Source organism: Dipteris shenzhenensis, chromosome 12 (assembly GCF_047967505.1).
Source record: "Dipteris shenzhenensis isolate YYH24624 ecotype China chromosome 12, Dip_SZ_1.0, whole genome shotgun sequence".
NCBI classification, from domain to species: Eukaryota; Viridiplantae; Streptophyta; class Polypodiopsida; order Gleicheniales; family Dipteridaceae; genus Dipteris; species Dipteris shenzhenensis.
In genome coordinates this window covers 38153817-38167544 of record NC_141607.1, presented here as the reverse complement: position 1 = coordinate 38167544, position 13728 = coordinate 38153817, and positions in this window count along the sequence as shown.

The following is a 13728-nucleotide window of genomic DNA, read 5'->3' as shown; positions in this document are numbered from 1 at the left end:
TAGAAATAGCTCGACACATGGCATCTTTGCACTGCTTTGCACAGTGTAGTCTCTGGCCTACGCCACCTGATCACTTATTATCGTGCAATTTTACTGTAGCTTTGCCACCTATCACTAGGCACGCACCCATGCAGATCATTAAAATTCAAAGTTTGCTTGAAGAGGCCACCGCACTGGTTCTTGCCGTAATAATTAGATGCAATCTATCATTTGGAACACCACCACAATGCGGTGACCACCTGCCATCGTGCAGCCTTTTGCCGCTTCTTTGCCCACAGCCCATGCAAATCATAGGTTGGCTTGGAGAGACCACCGCATTGGTTTTTGGTGTAATAATGAGATGCAATCTATCATTTTGAGCATCGCCTCAATGTAGTCTTTGGCTTGACGACCTATCATCGCTGAAAATTCAAGGTTGTCTTGGAGAGACCACCCCGCTGGTTCTTGGAGTTATAACTCTGTTACCTATTTTTACGTATTACAAGAGGAGGTCTATGATGACCAGTGCACTAGCAAATAGAAGGAGATCTATGAAAGCCACCGCACTGGTTCTTGGAGTTATATATTTTTGTACCAAGGAAAATGCATTTCGTTATGCAACCAAGCAAAATGCAATTGATGATATGGCCCTTGAGGGGCCCCCTTTAAGGGCAACGGCCATATTGACATGCCATTTATGTCCAGTGGCATCCTGCATATTGTATAATGCATGTCGATATGGCCCTTGCCCGTGGAGGGGACCCCTCAAGGGCAATATCATCAATTGCACTTTTTGAAAGTTTAATTGTATTTCCCTAGATGTATCTCCATGCAACCACAACGGTGGGGTCGTTGGAGTTATTTTAGCGCTATTTTGGTCATAAACCAAGGAAATTGTAGTCCTTATTTCCTCGTATTTTAGTCCTTGTTGTAGTAAATATAAATGAGGGCAAAAGTACAATTTATTGAGTGAAAATTGAGCAAAAGAGATTACAATGTACATCTACATCCAATAACAGGTTATATTGAAATTATCACCTTATACTGAGCAAAACTTGAATAGAGGATCTTACCAAGAAAAAATTGAACAGAGGATCTTACATTTATAAAAACTCAGCAATAGTTGAGAGCCTTAAACAAAATATTACAAGTAGCGGCCATAACCATTCAAATACAAATATAAAAGTCAACAACACTGCATACTCAGAGCCTCAAATTGAACAAAAAGAGATTACATAAATGCCTTAGAGACCAAAAGATTACATCTAGTGAGCCAAAAGATCATTGAGAGCCCAAAAGATTACATCCAACCATTGCTGAGAGCCTCGTTTGAGCAAGAGGGAATTTGTACAACTGAGTTTTCCGCCAGTCTAGCTTGTTGCATTAAAATTTTTAGGGAGCCAAAGGAGGATACGATGGAGAGGCCGAAGACCATGCACATTGCGAGGACTCAGGTTACAGCCCCCCCAGCAAGTTGAGAGTACTCTTCTATGAAAATATTGAGGCCTTCGTTGACATCGAGGGGGAACCCAGATAGCATAGCCGATCAACAGGCCCTCTATGAGCATGTCATCTAAGGTGATGACATTTAGATGTGTGGGGAATTGCCTGTGGGAATGAAGGGTCTCCACTAGTGCTAGAATTTCTACTCCAGGTGAGTGCAACACAATCACCTTATAAGAGAAGGCAGATATTATTGGGATCATAGAGAATCGAGGGTGGGTGGTGGTAGGCATGCTGAAGATGAGTGGGCGAGCAGCACATGAGTAGGGGAGTAGATGCAAACGAGAGTTGGAGGATGGAGCGTGGAGCAAAGCAGAGCAGGGGCAAAAAATAACTAGAGGAGGGGTGTAGAGCAAAGTAGCAGAGCATGGGTGGATCAAAGCAATATAGTAAAATTCCAAATGCCATGGATCTTATATATATTATAAAGTTCAAACCACCACGGTGGCTAGAGCCCAAGGTTCCATCCATCTATTGGTATAATGCCAAGCATATTACTCCAAGGACGGCATCAGGCTATGGCCATCTTCAATGCATTGCAACACCACAACTTGAAGACATGGATTGCAGCATGGTGGATACAAGAACAATGCAATCATACAAGGAAAAGATTGCAAAGGATGTGGGCATGGCCATGAAGTTTACATTTGGCTCTAAATGCGTAAGGTTTTCTTGGTTTATGCCTCTGCACATTTTTACTTCTTGTTTTCATAATATCCAGATGCACAGAACAAAAACCATGTGGTCATGCAAGTGCCTACATGAGAATGCCCTTGAGGAATTGCTTGGAATGAATTGGGGAAGCAGGTCAGGTGAACATAAGGGTGATCTGTTTCAATGCCATGTATGTAAGGACAATGTGGTTGTCAAGTACCACATCTCCCGCCAAATGTTATATTTTGCTTTCCGATATAGGCATTGGAAGAAAACAGGTGACAATTGGCTCCCCCTTGACTCTAGCGATGATGATGATATAGGGGTAAGTTTATGTATTGGTTCTCATTTAGGAGATGTTAAGAATGTGACTGTCACATCACAGTGGACTCTCAGGGACGTGCGGGAACACCTATTGGTCATGGAGGATGGCATGTCTGAGTCCTTTCACTTTACCTTAAATGGTGAAAAGGTAGGAAAGCGTGCACAGAAGCTCATGCATAGTGCCACTTTTATCCCTCCTGCAATATTGAAGATTATCTAGAAAATGTGGGGTGGAACAATTGTGGATTTTGACATTTTCCAATTAATAGTGGTGCAATTAATTTTGATGTTTTGAATGGTTTCGTTTCATGTCAATGTCAAGTTTTTCCCAAAAATTTTATAATTCTTTTTATTTTTAATATTTAGAACATTTGGATATATATAGGTTATAAAGTCACTTTAGTTTCAAAGTTTCACTATCATAGCCATAGTTCTCCTAGCTACCAAACTACCATGGATTCTGCTAGGTTTGCCTTCCACAATTTCATCTCCTGTACTCCATTAATTGATAGAGAGGAGGAGTTATTTCCAGTCTTTGATAAGAGCATAGATGTCCTAGGCACCTACTTGGGAGCCCGAGATGATTTTGAAGATGTCATCAAGTACATGCAAGACTACATCGCGAGTTTTTCATATCAACTTGATGAGTCTACAAAAAGATGGGTCCCAATTGATTATTTGATGTACTTGTTCAATCAAGAACCCAGGTTCGTGAAGCGTTTAGATTGCTTTCGAGCCCAACTCACACCCCTAGGGTTTAGGGAGGTGGACACTGATGACCTCCTAGCATGTGGAGTCATCGCAAACACAGGAAATAGGTTCCTATCATGGGAAATGACCTTTATTTTCCTTCTCCAAGAGGGACAAATGGAAGAGGAGGCATCGACCTCAAGACTTGACCCTGCCCCTGCCCTTTTTTATCCTCTTATTTCTGTAGATGTGCCCAACATCTACAATGAAGAGCCCATAGATGAAGAAGCAGAGGAGCGGGAAGCTGCATTGGCCATGGAAGTGCTCTAGCGACCTCCTGAACCCCATTCTTTTTCTCAAATTCCATCCACCTTGGGCACCACCTCTGTTGACCCTGCAACAATGATATGGTTTCTTGCTCCCCTTCTTGTCGATGGAGAACAATACCTCTTTCTCCATGACATAGAGGTTATGTTTGGTCTCCGGGAGGATGAAGCTCTTGGTATCCTGTGTGGATATGAGGTGGACACGACTATGCAAGAACCTGGGTTTTTGGGAGCAGATGATTCAATAGAAGAGGTTCTTGCTTTAACACTGGCCCAAATCAAAGATGCAGAGACATCAATCTACTCCGACCTACCTGATGTTCCAGAAGAAGCCTCCACATCTCACTCCAGACAGCAGGAGGCCTCTGGATCCATCCTCATTGACAAAGAGGAAGGGATTGAGCATGATGACTCCATAGTGGTAAGAAACTATGAGCTTTGAATTTCTTCTCTCTTGGTATACTTTTGCTTTAATGGAATTCTAATGTAATGTTGGACTGTTGCACGAGGCATTTGAGGTCAACCTATTCTCATCTCGACAACGCCTTGTTCGCAGTAGCTTCGGCTAAGATCACTCACTGGCACATTACCTTGGCCAAGCAAAAGGGCACTTTGTGGGAGCTTTGTGGTTATCCACAAAAAATTTTCTCCACATGGCACTGATGACCTCCTGAAGTGAAAGGCCTTGTCAACAGTGACTGGTCATGCTGACATCAATTGCAATGCTAACAAGGTCATTTTGGTGAACCGCATGGCTGCCCTCAATGCCTTTGGAACCAATTTTCAAGGTATGGCATTAACGGCAGCAGCCATGTCCCTAGCCAATGTCCCTGGCCAGCAACGACAATAGCAATGACTCTCTATCGACTAGGTTTAGAGCTAGGAGTGTATTTGGGAATTCAAAGCCCAATGTTCTTAGTGTTTTAGAGAAGAGAGAAAGGCTCTGAAGCCTTATTGTATAGAATTTTTATTTTATATGAATACATCTATACTTTTTATATAGTGCCCCATTTTGTGTTCTTTTACAAAATTTATTTTATACTGTCATTGTATTTTGTAACTTTAATTGTTGTTAGCATTAATATTTTCATTCACTATTATGTTCAAAAGCATGCGATCAGATAAATATTTGCGCTATAATGGTCATTTCTGAGCAATCCAGTAAGAATCTCACTGCACGGCAGAAGGCAAATGTGTTCAGCATCGCACCTTGGTCAAACAAGCCCCATACGCACCATAGCAGGTTTTGCCTTTTTTGGGCTCCCCGCACGATGCCGAACACATTTGGCTTCTACCGCACGGTGAAAAGACATCATTTGGCCACTCAAATTCACATTGAACTTGCATAAACTGATGGAAAGCATCACGTAACATGTATAATAACATGGGAACAATAATAGAACATAAAAATATCTTTTATTCATTGGCCTCAAAGGGCAGAGATTTACAAAATGATTCAGGTTACACTAAATGATCCTAAACAACATCTAGGGCCTAAGGGAGGGATCAGAGCAGATGCGCTTGGCGAGTGCGAGGTCCTTGTCCATCACTGTTACTCTTTTGGCATGGATAGCACATAAGTTCACGTCTTCAAAAAGACCTACTGTCATCTGCTCCGTTGCCTCCTGAATTGCTCCCATAGTGCCTGAAGTGAAACACACATCACTCTTGTAATGCTGTGCTATTTCACGTACAACACACTGGAAGGGTGCTCGAAGGGTGCACGGGGAATGAGATTGTCCACAGTGGTTTGGAACTTGTGGATCTCCTGAAGTGCCTTCACTCCTGATTTTTTGCGCCTATTAATCTTTGGGGGACCCTACACTCTGGCCTTTGGACATGGCTCCATGGCCACTTGTCCGCTTTGAACTTCTTTCGCATCCCTCCCTTGCAACCACCTCTTTAGACTCCTCTTCTTGTGTCTGCTGGGTCATTCGAGGTGGCCTCTCACGCCTAGGGGACTGCTTTGTCCTTGGTCTCTTTTCCTTGTGAGGCTGTGAGACAGCAGGTTGAGGCTCTTGTTCAGTGCATACTAGAGGCTCCTCATATCTGATCATCTCGAGGCACAGAGGGTTGATGGTGCTCTTGCGTGCGGTCTGCTTGGTTGGAGGATTGGGGCCAAGGTTCATTATATCTGCGAGCCCGCCAAATACTTCCTCTTGTTGTGGCCCCTGTAATCTCTCCATCTCCTCTCTTTGCCTTTCTTGCTCCCCTTGTTGGTCTAGTTGCTCCACGCCAGGACCCCACAGAGGAGGGAGGGGCAGTTGATCAAGATTGAGTGGACTATTTTGCCCCTCTCAGGAGACCTCTCTACTTCCACGATTAGTTGTGTGGAAGGACTGAGAGGACCCCTCATCGTGCTTGGATCCTTCATCGTGTTGGGATTCCTCATGGTGCTGAGATCCCTGGGATCCCCCATGAGAGTCAGATGGTGGGGACTCGCATTGCTTGGACTCCTGATGAGTAGAACCACCTTCATATCCTTGGTGATCATTGCCCTCTTGGCCACTAGGGCTTCTAGTGTGTTCGGAGGCCATGGCGTTGTGAGGAGGACAACGGGTAGCATCTAAATGGCGTCCAGTGGGTCTAGCAATTTGTTTAACTCGTGCCATAGAAATGAGGGATTTTAGGGTTTTGAAGTGCTTTATATAGTCTTTTTTAAAGCACTTTAGGGTTTTTCTTTTAAATTAGGGTTTTTTGAGTGCACCTCCTCCCCCCCCCATTCTTTTGTCACCAGTTTGATAATACTTAATCTTCACCACCCTCCCTCCCAACCCACTCACTCCTCTGCCCTACCATGTTGCACATGCAATTCTGCAATTTCCAAACAAATTTGTGAATTTTGGAATCTATAATTGACTCAAAATAGTGTTAACTTTATTCATCAAACATTTTACATTTGGGGCTCTCTTAGGACCCAACGCCTCCCCTGTCTGACGCTACGTTGCAACCAAGGCGCAACCCCTTGGCTCCCTGTTGAGGACTTCCAAGCAGCACATCTCCTTGTCTTCTTGACATGTTGAACCTCTTTTGCGAGACTTGATACCTCTACCTTATTGCGCTTGAGAGTCCTGGCCTCTAGACATCTATAAAACCAATCGAACATTTCGTGTAGTGCATTGCTTCGCATGATACCACCCCATGCCTTGTATTCTTGAAGTATGCTGCCTTTGTTCTGTAGTGTGATTTCTCCATTCCTTGAGTATTTCAAATGGACAAAGGGCCCCATTGCTCCACAAACCATGGTGCATGTGTGTAAAGAATATGCTGTAAAGAAAAACATTGTATTAGCAACATAAACTGACTCAAGTTTAAAGCACAAAATTTCAACCTAAGGAGGATTACCATGTATTGTGTAATATGTGACTCCCCCCATGCTTCTACCATCAATGATATGAATTCTCCCAATGATGTTTTAAATCTCTCATAATAAAGCTCATCTGTTTGACCTTGTCTAAGCAACTCTATAAATGCATCAAGCTTTGTCCATAGTTTTGCTCTCAAAGTAGCAATTCGCGGATGTGAAGCTTGATTTGTGGTGCACTCACACAAATCTTTCCAGTACTCCCAACCAGGGTGCTTTGAGCCAATGTCTGTTTTTCTTTATCAGCATTGTGGTTGGACAAGAACCTCCTTGCCTTTCCTCCACCCATGGACACTTTAGTAGGAAGATTTTGTGTCTTTCCTGATTGTTTCTTGTCCTGGTTAAGCTTCACATTGCCTCTGTGAAGTCCCATTAGTGAGAGTAGTTCTTCAGCTTTTGCAATGCATTGTGCAGATACTTGCTGTGGCCTCAAATTCCAAGCATAAACTAGATCAAGATAGAGTAACTTATCAAGTATACACAGTTCAGCATGCAAAGTACACACGTGTTGCCGCTCCAATGGAATTGGTAGAATGGGGTCCCACTTAGGATCCTTTTTGTGACGATCAGGGGCTGCACTTTGGTTGCAAGAAAGGATGCCATTTTCCCACTATAGGCTTCCCTTTGGCATCTTCTGAGAGCGGGTGCAATACAAGCATGTCCATTTTGCATCTGCACCTGTATCACAACCATACAAGCACTTGAGGGTCTTCAAATCACTAGCTAGATGCCATTCAACTTGAAACGTTCCACACCCATCCACAATGAATGTTTGCCCTGCCTCTTGTCTTTGAATAATCGACGGGATGCCGGTTCTCTCCAAAACCCACTTCAATGTCTCATTGCACTCCTTTGGGGTCTCAAAGGTTGCAAGCCACCATATGTCCTTCTCAAATTGGACTGAGAAACCCTGCTCAACTTCCTCATCCCCTTGAACAAAATGCAAGGCGTCGTTCATGATACAAATGCTCACCCTCTCTAGCTGGTGCTCTTTTACCAACTGAGCTTCATCCATTTTTATAACAAATACTAGCTTGCCATCTATACAATGAAAGAGAAATTCAGTAAGGATATCAGAAGAAATAAAGTTGAATGTGAAGAGGGAATTTCTCTTACCTTCTTGTCTCATCCCATAGAATTTGACCATGTCGCTCTGCAAATTCTCTACATCCACGTAAACATTATTGAAAGCATTCATCTCAAACATTTGGATGCTAGATTTCTTTTTACTCTTCCAAGTCATTGTGCCACTTGCACAATGGTATCCTCCAAGCTTTTCTCTAGCACATTGGTTTGTTTCTTGACGTGCAAGCCTTACAGACCATGGTGTTGGCAATAACATTGTAGATATCTTATACTTTTCCTCCATAGCAGACTTGAGAATTTTAAAAATAGAGTTGTAAGCTTCACGACATACACCAGCAGCATCACAAGCTCCAAGCACCTCCTTTGCTTGGACGAGGCCCTTGAAATCCTTCATTACCTCTCTAGCAACTTGTTTACGTAGCCCTTTTTGTCTAGGGTCCTTCAACACTTCCATGACATCACTTGGCTTTATTAAACTTCTTAGAACATATGAAGGATCACTATCATCCATTTCCATTGTTCCCATCACATCCTCCATGAAATTCCTAAAGTACAGTACAAATGAGTCTTAGTGGAAAGAATGCAACACCACAAATATTTTGGGGTAAGAAATTTCATTGAAAATTTGGGGAACTAACCTTGCAGCCCGTATTCTCCTCTTTCAGGCACCACTATTGGTTGACAATGCATCCATAGATTGCAATTGTCTTTTCCTCTCCTTCAGTCCCAAAGGTGTTCCCTTCAACTTTTGTACTCGTTCTATCGACTTCTCTTGTTCCTTCTCCACAGCACATTGAACTTGGTCATAGATAGACCTTTCCAAATCTTGTTTGCTTTCAGCAAGCTTCTGGATTGATTCTTCCAATTCATGTCGCTCCAAGTCTAGTGCATGTGCTTTGTCACTGAGTTCTTTGTTTTGCAATTGGAGATCTTGCATACTATTATGCATTGCCACAATAGTAATATTTCCCAAATGTGCAAGTTCTTCTGCTTGGGCTCTCTCCACCTTGCTTGCTTGCATAGCCAATGTCTGAGAATGGTTCAATCGATTGCAATAACCGAGCAATCCAACATGTCCCTTACCAACAAACCAAACAACATCATGCACTGTATGAAAAGGAGGACTCTTTTGGGTGGCAGGGTCTAAAGGATACAAGTTTCCATTCACCTAAAGGTCAAGATGCTTCTTCCCTTGCAATCGAAGACTGTGGAGCACACTTTGGGGAGTTCCACTATATCCCAAAGAATGTGTGCTTGCATATTCTGCCTCCAGTTGTAGGTTCACATGGTACTTGTTGGATATGTCCTCGAATGGTATCATGAGTACTTAAAGAGAGGTATCAGTGATGCAGGCTAAAATGAAGGGGAGAGCTGGCAAAGATGGAGCAGTGAGAGGGAGAGAGTAGCAAGAAAGAGGGAGGAGGAGAAGCAGATGAGGGCAAGAGGAAGAGGAGGAGAAGAGTAGGGCAACAGGTGTAGAAGGGAGGGAAGGAGCTGCTCTAGAAGGGAGGAGGAGGGGAGAGATGCTACAAGAGGGAGGAGGAGGGGAGAGATTCTGCAAGAGGGAGGAGCATAGGAGAGGGACCCTGGGAGGTTGGAGAAGGAGGGGAGAGGAAGGAGGGAGGAGGAGCCAAAAGGAGGAGGAGTAGGTGTGGAGGAGGAAGGAGGGACGAGGGAGGAGCAAGAGGGAGGGGGGAGGAGGAACAACAGTGGAGGAGGAGGGAGGGGGAGGGTAGGATGAGCAGGCATGGGGGAGGGAGGGAGGGGGAGGGTAGAAGGAGCAGGCATGGAGGAGGGAGGGAGGGAGGCGGAGGAGAAGTAAGGGGGAGGAGGGAGTGAGGAGGGGGAGGGGATGAGAGGGGAGGGGGAGGAGGGAGGGAGGGAGGGAGGGGGAGGAGGGAGTGAGGAGGGGGAGCGAGGGAGGGGGAGGGAGGAGGGGGAGGGAGGGAGGGAGGAGAGAGGAGGGAGGGAATTCAAAATTTGAATTTTTTAATTTTGAATTTTTGAATTTTGAATTTTTTGGTTCCCACCTAGGAGTAAGAGTTGTGTAAGAGGTGTAAGAGGTGGGGTCACTTAACCCACCTAGGTGAGGGGGGGTTAGGACTTTTTGGGACCTACCTTGGCCCTTTCATTAGAACTAATCCATTTCTTAATCCATTCCTTATGAGGCCCTTTTGAGACCCCAATTCTCCCCTAAGGAAATGTGGCTGATGACAGCCACCACCATCGGGTAGTAATCCCCACAAAAGTAAATCATGAAGCCTTATCACCTCTAATACCTCATTACCATGCACTCTAGTACTCTCCTGAGCATGCAAGCCTGGTGACTATGGTAATTTACTGCACTCGTAGTAATCATGCATGCAAGCCCGGTGGTGGTAACTAGAAGTGGAGTAATTGCGGGACACTGCAGTGGTTGGTAATTAACTGCTAGCCCAGTGGGTCTTAGCCGCCACCACACACGTGGCTATGAATCTTAGATGCCACCACCTTTAATCATTCAATACCATGCAAGTCAGTACTATCGCCTTGAATTATTCAAAATTCGGGCTAACCACTCCGGTGGCTCTCACCTTGACAGTGTAGTCGGGCTATTCCATTCCCTTAACCATTTCATCTTCTATCCCTCTCAAATGTTTTGTTCTCCCTTGTAATCTCAAGCCTCCACTATTCCATTTCCTTCACTGCTTCATCTTCTTTCCCTCTCGACCATTTCTTTCTCTCTTGCAATCGGACTCCAAACTCAAGCCTCCACTATTCAATTTCCTTCACTGTTTGATCTTCTATCCCTCTCGACCATTTCTATCTCCCTTGAACTCTTCCTACAACTTCTATGCCCTCTCATAATGGACCCTGCACCAGTCCGGGAGCTCCTCACACAATCTTTCCTTCCCCTCTGCAACATAGTGCGAGAGCCCCTCCTCCCCTAATCTTGAAATCGTGACATATGAGCTCCTCTCTCACTCTTCAAAAGCCCAATTTCGATGCTCTCCAAAACTTCACCAGGTTGGTACAGGAGGTGAACATGAAGGAGGGCAACTAGTCTGCCAAGGTCAAAAGATTACCATCAATGAAAGGGTGATTGAAAATGCTCTAGGAATTTCTGGAGGCAGTTTGCGAGCACACTTTTTTGAGAAGCAATGGAAGAGATAGGATATTCTAGACGTATACCCCAATGCTCAGATTAGTAAAGATGGCAGAGTTAAGATTTTGAGCTTGCCAACAGAACTCCAAGATGTGCTAAAGAAGACCATTCACTTCTTTCCTGATACGAGAGGGACCTGCAAGTTTTGGCAGGTTCAAGTAGCAGTAGAGCAATTGAAAGATGTGATGTATCTTCCTCAAGGGCGATCTCCAAGAGCGTGTTAACCAACTTGAAGAATTGTGTGGATGGCGAATCCCAATTGTCATCTCAGTCCGCTAGAGTTGCAATGCACCTGATGGCATCTACCCTCAAAGGGATTTTGGAGCAATATGATAAGCAGATGTCTCAGAAGGTGACTTTTCTACAAGAGAAAGCCACCGATGCAGTAAAGGTAGCGCAACTTGAGAAAAGTCTCAGGGAAGGTGCAGAAGCCAAGGTAGAGGAACAAGCGAGGGCCTTGGAGGCACAAGAGCAAGCTGAGGCCGCTACAAAATTGGTTGACATGGAAAGGCATAGAAGACAAGAAGTAGAGAAGTGCATGAAGGAGCTTCGAGATAGGCTCGAGGAAGTGAGAAATGACGGGGACATGGCAGACAAGAAGCTATAAAAGATGCAAAAAGATCTTGAAGATTAGAGAGACGAAAAGGAGGGTCTTTACAAACGGCTCTGCAACATGCAAAACACATTGAACATTGAAAAAGACTAGATGATGGAGGAGCTCAAAAGGGAGAATATAGAAACCAAAAAGGTGATGTACGAACTGCGAGAGAGATTCAAGGCCAAGAAGGTGTGGGGCTTAAAGGTAACTGTGCCTTTACCCCAGTTATGTACAATACTCAAACACATATATAAATGAATGAAAAAGAAGATTAGGGTGGTTCTGCACCCACCAAAACTTGTGGCTCTCTGTCTCTCTCTCTCCTTCTTCTGTTCTTGCTTCCATTGAGAGCACTCTCAATTGGTATCAGAGCCCGGGTGATCTAGCTGAGCGTGCGTGAATGCTTGGAAGCTCAGCAGCTCTATGGGAGGAAGGAGAAGATTGTGGGAAGCTTTTTGGGCGACTTTACTTGCATCCGAGTGTGCAAAGACCTTGGAGGAACCTTTGGAAAAGTTACTTTGGTTTTGCGAAGTGGTTTTGAGAGCCTGTTAAGTGTTTTCAAAGAAAAAGTCGTTTTTTGAGCTTTTCCCTGTTCCATTCGATGTTCCATTCGATGATAGAGACTCCGTATTGACTTGTAGAGGCAACTATTGCTTGCTTTTGGTGTCCACTTCACTTCAAGAGCTTGGAAACACCTTCATTCTTGAATCTGGGATCATTTCATTGGATTTCTGACTCACTGTCATTTTTTGCGTTTTTTGCCCGGGTGTTGGAACTCAAGTTTGGAGCAACCATTTGCAGATCTGTCAGTTGCGGTGGACTCAGGAGGTCTTAAAACTTCTATGTTGCTCATCATTCGCACTCCGGTGGAGTTTACAAATAGCTCTGTTTCCAAAAACGTTTTTCAGTCTGTGTGTTGGACCCAGTGATTGAGACCACGATTTCCAAAACCGTCTGTCCCATTGCATTCCGGACGCCCAAAAACCCCTACTTGTCAGTTCTTGTGCAATTCGGTGGAGGATTTTTAGAGTTATAGATCTCTGTGTATTCGATTTCGTCTCTTTGTTATGCATTTTTCATTCTAAGGTTTTGAAACCTTAGATTTATGCCACATGGCAGTGGATAAGTGTTGACTCCCATTTCTCACTCATCGGTTGGGATTTGGGAGTTCTGGCAGAAGAGAGATATTTGCAAATTTTCTTGTTGAGTCCGATTATGCAATGGCACCCATGTTTTGAGGCATCTCAGGTTCTATTTTCAGTAGCGGTCATTACCGTGGGACTATGATTTCTTGAGCATACCTTATGCAGATCACTCTGGTTGCAGTTTGAGCAGTGTGTGCTCATTCGTGGTGTGCATTGGGTTGTAGAGGATGATTTATAGGCCATTTGGATGCATTGCGGTCCTTATTGGATGCGCTGATAGGCCCAAATTGCCTTGTGGGATGCTATTTTTATGGACGCTTTGCACATGGATGCTATTTTATGCTGAGGGACAGCTTTGACACATTGCATGTGATGCACTAATAGTGCTATGCTCTCTTGGATGAGGTATTATTGATGCATATGCCAGTGGACGGTGTTTATGCTTGAGTCATTTGGCACTTATTGGCATTTTTCTTTGGGCCAGATTTGCTCATATGGATGCATAGTATATGCACATGAGTCAGATGCATCTTTTGATGCTTTGAGCTTTGAGTTTAGGTGATATTTCACTCTATTGTGGCATACACATTTGGGTGCACCTGGTATTTGGTGTGATTCTCTCTTGCAGGCACTAGCATTTGGGATTTTGCTTTATTTGCATTATGGCATCCTCTTCCATGTCTGAAAAGGAGTTTTTCAGCATTAAAAAGTTTGATGGGACAAACTTTTCTTTGTGGAAAGAACAAATAAGGGATGTGCTTATTCAAAAGAAGCAGATTAAACCCTTGGCAGGGATTGAAGCTAAGCCTGCAAATATGTCTGAGGATGATTGGAATGAGTTGGATGCATTAGCAAAGTCTACTATTAGACTTCATCTTGCAGAGTCATTTTATTTCACAGTAGTAAATGAGCAG